The following is a 6,846-nucleotide window of genomic DNA, read 5'->3' on the forward strand; positions in this document are numbered from 1 at the left end:
CTTATCATATTTTTCTACAATACTATGAAATTTCAAATATAAATAACCAAATGCATATAAACAAAATCATCAGTCATATTAATTAAAACTAAAGATTAGCATCACACGTACATGTCGAATTCTTTTAAAAAATATAATCACGATATTGTTTACACAACTCATTTGCCTAAAGAACTAACATCTCTAAGTATACAAGTAATGAAATACTTTGCCAAACTGCCCTACAAAAATGATGACCAAATTGTCAAAACTTGTTCAAAATCTTCAAACTTGCATCTCGACTTGTAAATAGAAATCTCCAAATCCTGTGAAACATACAAAATAAATTTTTCTCAGAGAAAAGAAATGTGCACAATCTAATCATACAAAACACATTTCAATGTAGACAATAAATAAAATATTACATTCTAGATTTTTGATTCTTAGTTACATACTCTGCCAACTACATGGACAAAAATATATTGGTACTAAACAAGTGGACTAAACAATTAAATTTGCTCAAAAAAGTCATACAAGATACTGTTAGAGGGCACTATTATATATGCACCACCATTTTTATCCAAAAATTATCCACCGGTATTTGTAGGATAGCAATAATTTAGGATGAGGAGATGAATAAAGAAAATTCAAACTTCTGTTTGGTAAGATCTTTCAGAAGGTAGCAGGAACTGCTAGTTATTGAATACCAAGTATCTAACCTGTACAAACAAAATTTGAATGATAAATGCCTATATTGCACCAATTAGACTACAATTAAACTAGTATTTCTTCCAATAACAATTTCATATTATTCACCCTGTTTTCTTACCAAACTGCTAGCAGTATTGAAGGTAGAAACAACCAAAAAAGATTTTTAAAAAAATCACAGAAGGACGTGAAAGTTAAAACAGTAGTATACAATTAATTGGAGAACTTGTACTTTTCTAGAACTTAGCTTTTGCTCTTTTTGACCTCAATGTTCATATTCTTTCACTAATTTTCCATTGTTCTTTAGAAATGACAGTAATGAAGAAATATATTGAAATAATGGTACCAAGTAATAACAGTGGCTCGCAAGGCATGTGACTCGCAAGGATGACTTTTTTTACATCTTCATTTATCAGTCTTGAGCAAGAGACTGTCTATTAAAACTAGAGATCGTGTGACTGTTAACATATCACTTTAAGATACTTAAATGATCTATCTTGACATTACATGATTTTTTGATTAAATAAAATATTCCATACACTCAGCTTTACTATCGACACTTTAAGTCAGACACATACGGCATACTGTATAAGTCCTAAATTGTACATGTCAATAAGAAGGATGAAACTATTTTTTTTAATCAAGGTTATGCCACAAAGTGAAGGAGATTAGTTCAAAGCTGCAACATATTCTCTTGAGCACACTAAACAGTTCAACCGGGGCCAGGTTGTTCCTAACGCGCTTGCAGATGCAATTCTTGGCTCAAAATCTCCAGCCTACTTTTTTTCGGTCTAGGATAATTATTCGCACATCTATTTAAATCAAGCTGAAATGGTGCCTTCTATGTTATTTCTTACATTATCTTCTAAATAGTAAGGTGTCTGCAGTGTACCAACTACAACTAGGATAGGAACAGAAGATACAATAATTGAGGTGAAGCATAATACAACTCTATACAAATAAATATAGCACCAATGCCAGCAAACATGAATAATAAATAAAGCTCACTTGTTCATGGCCTCTATCTTAGCATAACCTCTTAGTAATTATCGTTTCTAATAGAAGTCGCCACTAAGATGGCCAACTCGAATATTTATAAAAAATTACGTTCAGTAGTCGAAGACAACTTAAAAGTACAAGAGTTACCATAAAAGCATCAAAGATAGACTTTTTCTTTTACCAACGAATGATAAAAGTTCAGAGAAGAAAACAGATTCTACGATTCAATCACATCTTCGAAACTGATATTGTGTTGTATTAGATTCTTACACTAGATACAACTACAACATCAGAGTTTTATCTAGTTATGGATGCTAAGTATCAATAGTAAACCAGTCAATTTGCATATTAATGTCCGTATGATATCAGTAGTGTCTGCACTACAGATACTCATTTCTCCACAGAAGTTAATTTCAAGCTGCTGACAGTTAAGCATAAGATATACATACCCATACACGTGCAAATGAAAGAGTAAGAGCAGCAAAAGAAGGAAATCCAAATCATGAGTTGATTCAATTGCCATCTTCTGGCACCACCCCCTCCTCTCAAATGTGCCACACGTAATGATAAAACTGAAAATGCAAAGCTTAAATGAGAATAAAAGAAGGGAATAATTTACTGCATGCATCCATAAGCTAATAGGAATTTAAACTTGAGATCATTGACTCATCAGCTAGCAATAGCATAATCTTCAGTTCTTCACCAATCCCAATTGTTTGAATCTCTATAAGGTTGCAGCTTAAAAGATTTCTGAGATGATGTTTAGCGATATTACACCTCAAGTTGGAACATAGCTCGAGAGTTTCATATTTCCTTTGCTAAACTTAGATGCATGCAAAACAACAATCACTAAGCAAGACTTACCTTAAATATTTAAGTTATCATAAGATGAGAATATCTACCCAAGATTTGCCCATATAAAAGGCACCTTCATCCCTTTTCTACGATTAAAGATTTGCCCATATCAAATGCACATTTATCCCTGCTTGATCCAGAGGCCAAAAAAAGGTGGAACATGTGTTATCCTATATAGATATAAAGCAAGGAATTTGCATACCAGCCATGGCTTGGTTACTATAATACGATAGGTCTATCAATAAGGACAAGTACAAACATGTTGAATTTGCAAACGAATTTAGTTGGGAAATGGGGCTTGACAACACTCCAACAATTTCAAAGCTTGTTCTCTGAAAAATGGGATTTAGTGCAACAACTACTTTAATTTTGAACTTAGTACTTTTACCCATTGTTTGTAATTTAATTACTAGGGAGAATTGAAAGCCTTGACAAAACATAAGTTATTGGCAAGTTCTTTTTTTGCTAACAGGAAAATTGGCCTTTCCTCTTTCTAGTTGGAAAAAAATAGTAGAGGTCTCTGCACAAATTAACTTCAATCCTGAATTCACCAGTGAAGATATCTAATTCAAAAGATGTTTGTCTTCTACTGCATACAGAATATCAATTGAATTTTCTAACTCCAAGATACCAATTTAGCATAACTATATTTATAATACTACACAAAAATTATCTTCAAATCCACAATTGCCAAAAACTTAAAATTGACCACCTCAACCATTAATAGGTTTCAAACAGCTAAGGAATAAAATGCTATGATTGATTACCTCAAGTCCCTGAACATAGACACAACTCACCATCTTATCGCAATAGATAGCATTAATGAAGTTATCACCAATTTGACAATATTTTTTCTTCAAATGTTCCTTTAAAAATTTCACCACTGGAGAAGCAATAAAAAAATATATTAGTCGATAAAATAAAATCAAACACATACAGCCATATTTAACACAAACAAAAGAAAATTAAATTAGGCAAAGCAAACTTACAATTTCAAGTTAATGTTAAGTCTCCTTGAACCATACTGGATCTGGAGTGAATACACGAGATTTTCTTTCCAAAAATCTTAAAGATACGACCTCTCCATGAAAATAACTCAATCACTTAATACCACAACATCAAAAAACAAAAATATAAAATTTCCAAAGCAAAAACACCAAATCGAAAACTCATGAAACCACGAGAATCAGAGAAGAAGAGTTATTAACGTAAATCGTGACGCTGAACCAAGAAATCAAGAAGAAATTTCAATCAAATCGTGGAACAAAGTTGTAAAAATGATGAAGATTGAGAAAAAGTTGAGAATGGGGAGTAAACCCTAGCTAGTCGCTAAGTTTCTGAACAGAGGAATGTTTATAATTCCTTTTTATATTTATTTGTAAATGATATAACTTATAAATATTTAGGGGAAAATTTGGTGGCATGTGGGTCCCGCTCAATTTAGGACCTTAACGACCAGTAGTTTACATTTTCTAGGACGAGATTTTGACCCTTCGTCATTAAATAAAATAAAATTGATAATTTGGTACCGGAAAAAAATCTAGTCGCTAAAAATACCCTTTTAGCGACCAGAATTTCATCTCGTCGCTAAATACTGGTCCCTAGTAAGCCTTTTTCTTGTAGTGTCTGCTAGAATAAAACTTTGTAGCCAATTAGTAGTTTTTTGCTACGAGTTGAAACATATTGTAGTAATAGTAGCACTTTAGCCACAATAACAATAGATAACAAACAATGCCTGACGAAAGATCTGGTTGTGTTGTTGTGCATGTTAATAATCTTTTATTTTATCGCGTTTAACTTATATATATTTGACACAATATTTAACTTAACTTTAATTCATCGTGTATGCAGGTTGTTGGACAACACAACCAGATTTTTTAAAACACCAACTTATATATAGTGTTTTTAAGGTGTGTTTTTAAATTTTATTTTTAAGGTTGTCAATAATTTTAAAATGAAACAAACAATTTACATCGAATTTAGGAGTGATTAAATGGTTCGACTTTCACGTCCTACATTATTCGTGGGGCCTACCCTAGTAAATATATTTTATTTATTCTTGAATGTTTTATTTATTAAAAAGGAAAAAAAAAATAGAGCATGGTTGTATTTGTATTGCTGTTTTATTTAAAAATGAAAAGAGTCGTCACTTAATTTTTAAAGGAAAATTAAGAAAATCAATTTTTAAAGATAAAAAATGTAAATCAATTGAAATTTTTATAAAAAGGGTTCGGGGTTCATAGTAATGTTTTAGGAAGGGTTTGAAAGCACCTAAAACATCCGGTAACTTATGATTATTCGGCAATTAAAATATTTGGCTAATTATTTAAAAGAGATAGGTAAACAAAGATTTAAAACTCAAAGTCATTTTTGGGATAGGAAAACATAAAAATATCTCTAAATAAATATTTTGCAAATGTCCTTAAAAGCTTGAGTAGAAAATAAGTACTTCCTTTTATTTTAGAAAAAACATGGATAATTAACTCTAAACGGCTATCCTTTTGGGAATTAAATTAGGAAAATCTTAAAATTAATTTAACAAGTAAAACACACAATAACAACTACATAGATAAGGAAAGAAAGGTTTGGGCCCAAGTTTAGTTATGTCCGCCTGAGCCAATACTTAGGCCTGATTTATGCCTTTTGGGTCTTTGGCCCAACACTTGGTACCTATCTTAGACTAACATAAAAAAAAAAAAAATTGGGTCTTAGACCCAATTTCTACCTGTCTTAAACTAACAAGGTAGTAGTCAAAATGAATGGGTTTTTGGTCAAATAATTACAAAATACAAAAAGCTGGAATTTTGGGGCTTTTGAGCCCATTTCTGTTGCATTTATACATCGTATACAGTTGATGTATATCGACTGTATCACACTGTATATCAATGTATTTTTGGCTCTCGGGACCTGCATTTTTAATTTTCCGGCCATTTTTGCTTTCAATTGGACATGTTCGTCTGCTCCATTGCTGGTAATTGAAGGTTGACTCAAGAAAGAGAATGAACTTGGGCCTCTATGGCCCATTTCAAAATGCAAGGATAGGCGAGAAGAGTTCCAAAGAGACTCAGACAGATTCATAGCAAGCCAAGATACAATAAAAATAATTAGCTTAGTTGGGATCCACCGAACTATGGATATAAATTAAATATAGATGGGTCTTTTAACCACAACACAAAAATAAGGAGAGCATGAGGGTGTTTTGCGTGACATCGATGGGAATTGGATAGCTGGTTATAGTGCAAAAATTAATGTTAACTTGTCAACAAATGCTGAACTATCATATCTATTATATGGACTTCTTCTAGCTGGAAAATTACAGGTTCAACACTTGGAGATAACAATTGACTAACTCGAGGTAATTAACTTTCTTCAAAATGAAAGAGATACTCACACAAATATTTTAAATGAATGCAGGGATTTGATTCATAGGAAGGGGAACCCCCCAATTAGGCATGAGCCTCGGGGAAAGAATAAAGTGGCGGACCTGCTAGTCAAAGAAGGTCAGAAGATGAAATTGGACCAGCTTTTTGAGGAATGAAGAGTTCCACCGTGGTTTGTTTGGAAGATACTAGGCTAGCGTTTGACCATAAATTTTCAAATATTTTTGGCAAATATTATTTGGGTGAAAAATTGGTTGAAATTTTTGAATGTGTTTGGCCATAGTATTTGGGAAATATATTTCACCTTTTTAAGAAATATGATTTATATCCTTAAGTTTTAAAAACTATCAAAACTAACAATAAGTTTTTTATTACATAGCATGTGACTTTGTTATCCTAAGCCAATTGTTCATCATTTTCATCAATAATCATATCATCACTTTCATATTCATTGAATATTCCATCACTACTTTGATGTTCATATAAAAAATTAAATAAAACAAAACGTAAACAACTACTATAGAGAGTGTTCTTGTAAAAGATAAAAGTTTGGTGTAGAATTTGAATTATTAAAAGTTCCCAAATAATGAGATTTGGCCCAAATACTAATTTTTTTTAGTATTTGGGAATTTGAGTTATTTGCCAAAAATATTTATCAAATAATAGCAAACTGTATGGACAAACACTATTTGCCAAATTTTACGTGGGAAATCTATGGCCAAACGGGCCCGAGAAGCAGAAAAAGTAAAAAGTACTCTTCCGCAAGCCTATAAACTTCAATGTAATTTGAATTGTAACCAAGTTATATGGCCTGATAACTCGTGCGCTAGCCTTAATACAGCCACCTCTATTTGTATTGACACATAATATTATGATATAATATCCCCTCTTTTAACAAAAAAAAAAAAAAAAAAAACCAAAAAAA

General features: G+C 31.8%; 1 long non-coding RNA gene across 2 annotated transcripts; it reads right to left on the reverse strand.

Moving 5' to 3' along the window:
• Positions 1 to 57: 57 nt before the first annotated feature.
• On the reverse strand, positions 58 to 3,893 carry LOC102588883 (uncharacterized). Of its 2 annotated transcripts, XR_001472151.1 has the most exons (4): positions 3,531 to 3,893; positions 2,339 to 3,424; positions 2,136 to 2,258; positions 58 to 305 (listed from the first exon to the last, which is right to left on the reverse strand). It is a non-coding gene; the product is annotated as an uncharacterized lncRNA (long non-coding RNA). The 2 variants fall into 2 exon arrangements; XR_368779.2 differs by having other exon boundaries at positions 2,136 to 3,424.
• Positions 3,894 to 6,846: the final 2,953 nt, after the last annotated feature.

Source organism: Solanum tuberosum, unplaced genomic scaffold, assembly GCF_000226075.1.
Source record: "Solanum tuberosum cultivar DM 1-3 516 R44 unplaced genomic scaffold, SolTub_3.0 scf00555, whole genome shotgun sequence".
NCBI classification, from domain to species: domain Eukaryota; kingdom Viridiplantae; phylum Streptophyta; class Magnoliopsida; order Solanales; family Solanaceae; genus Solanum; species Solanum tuberosum.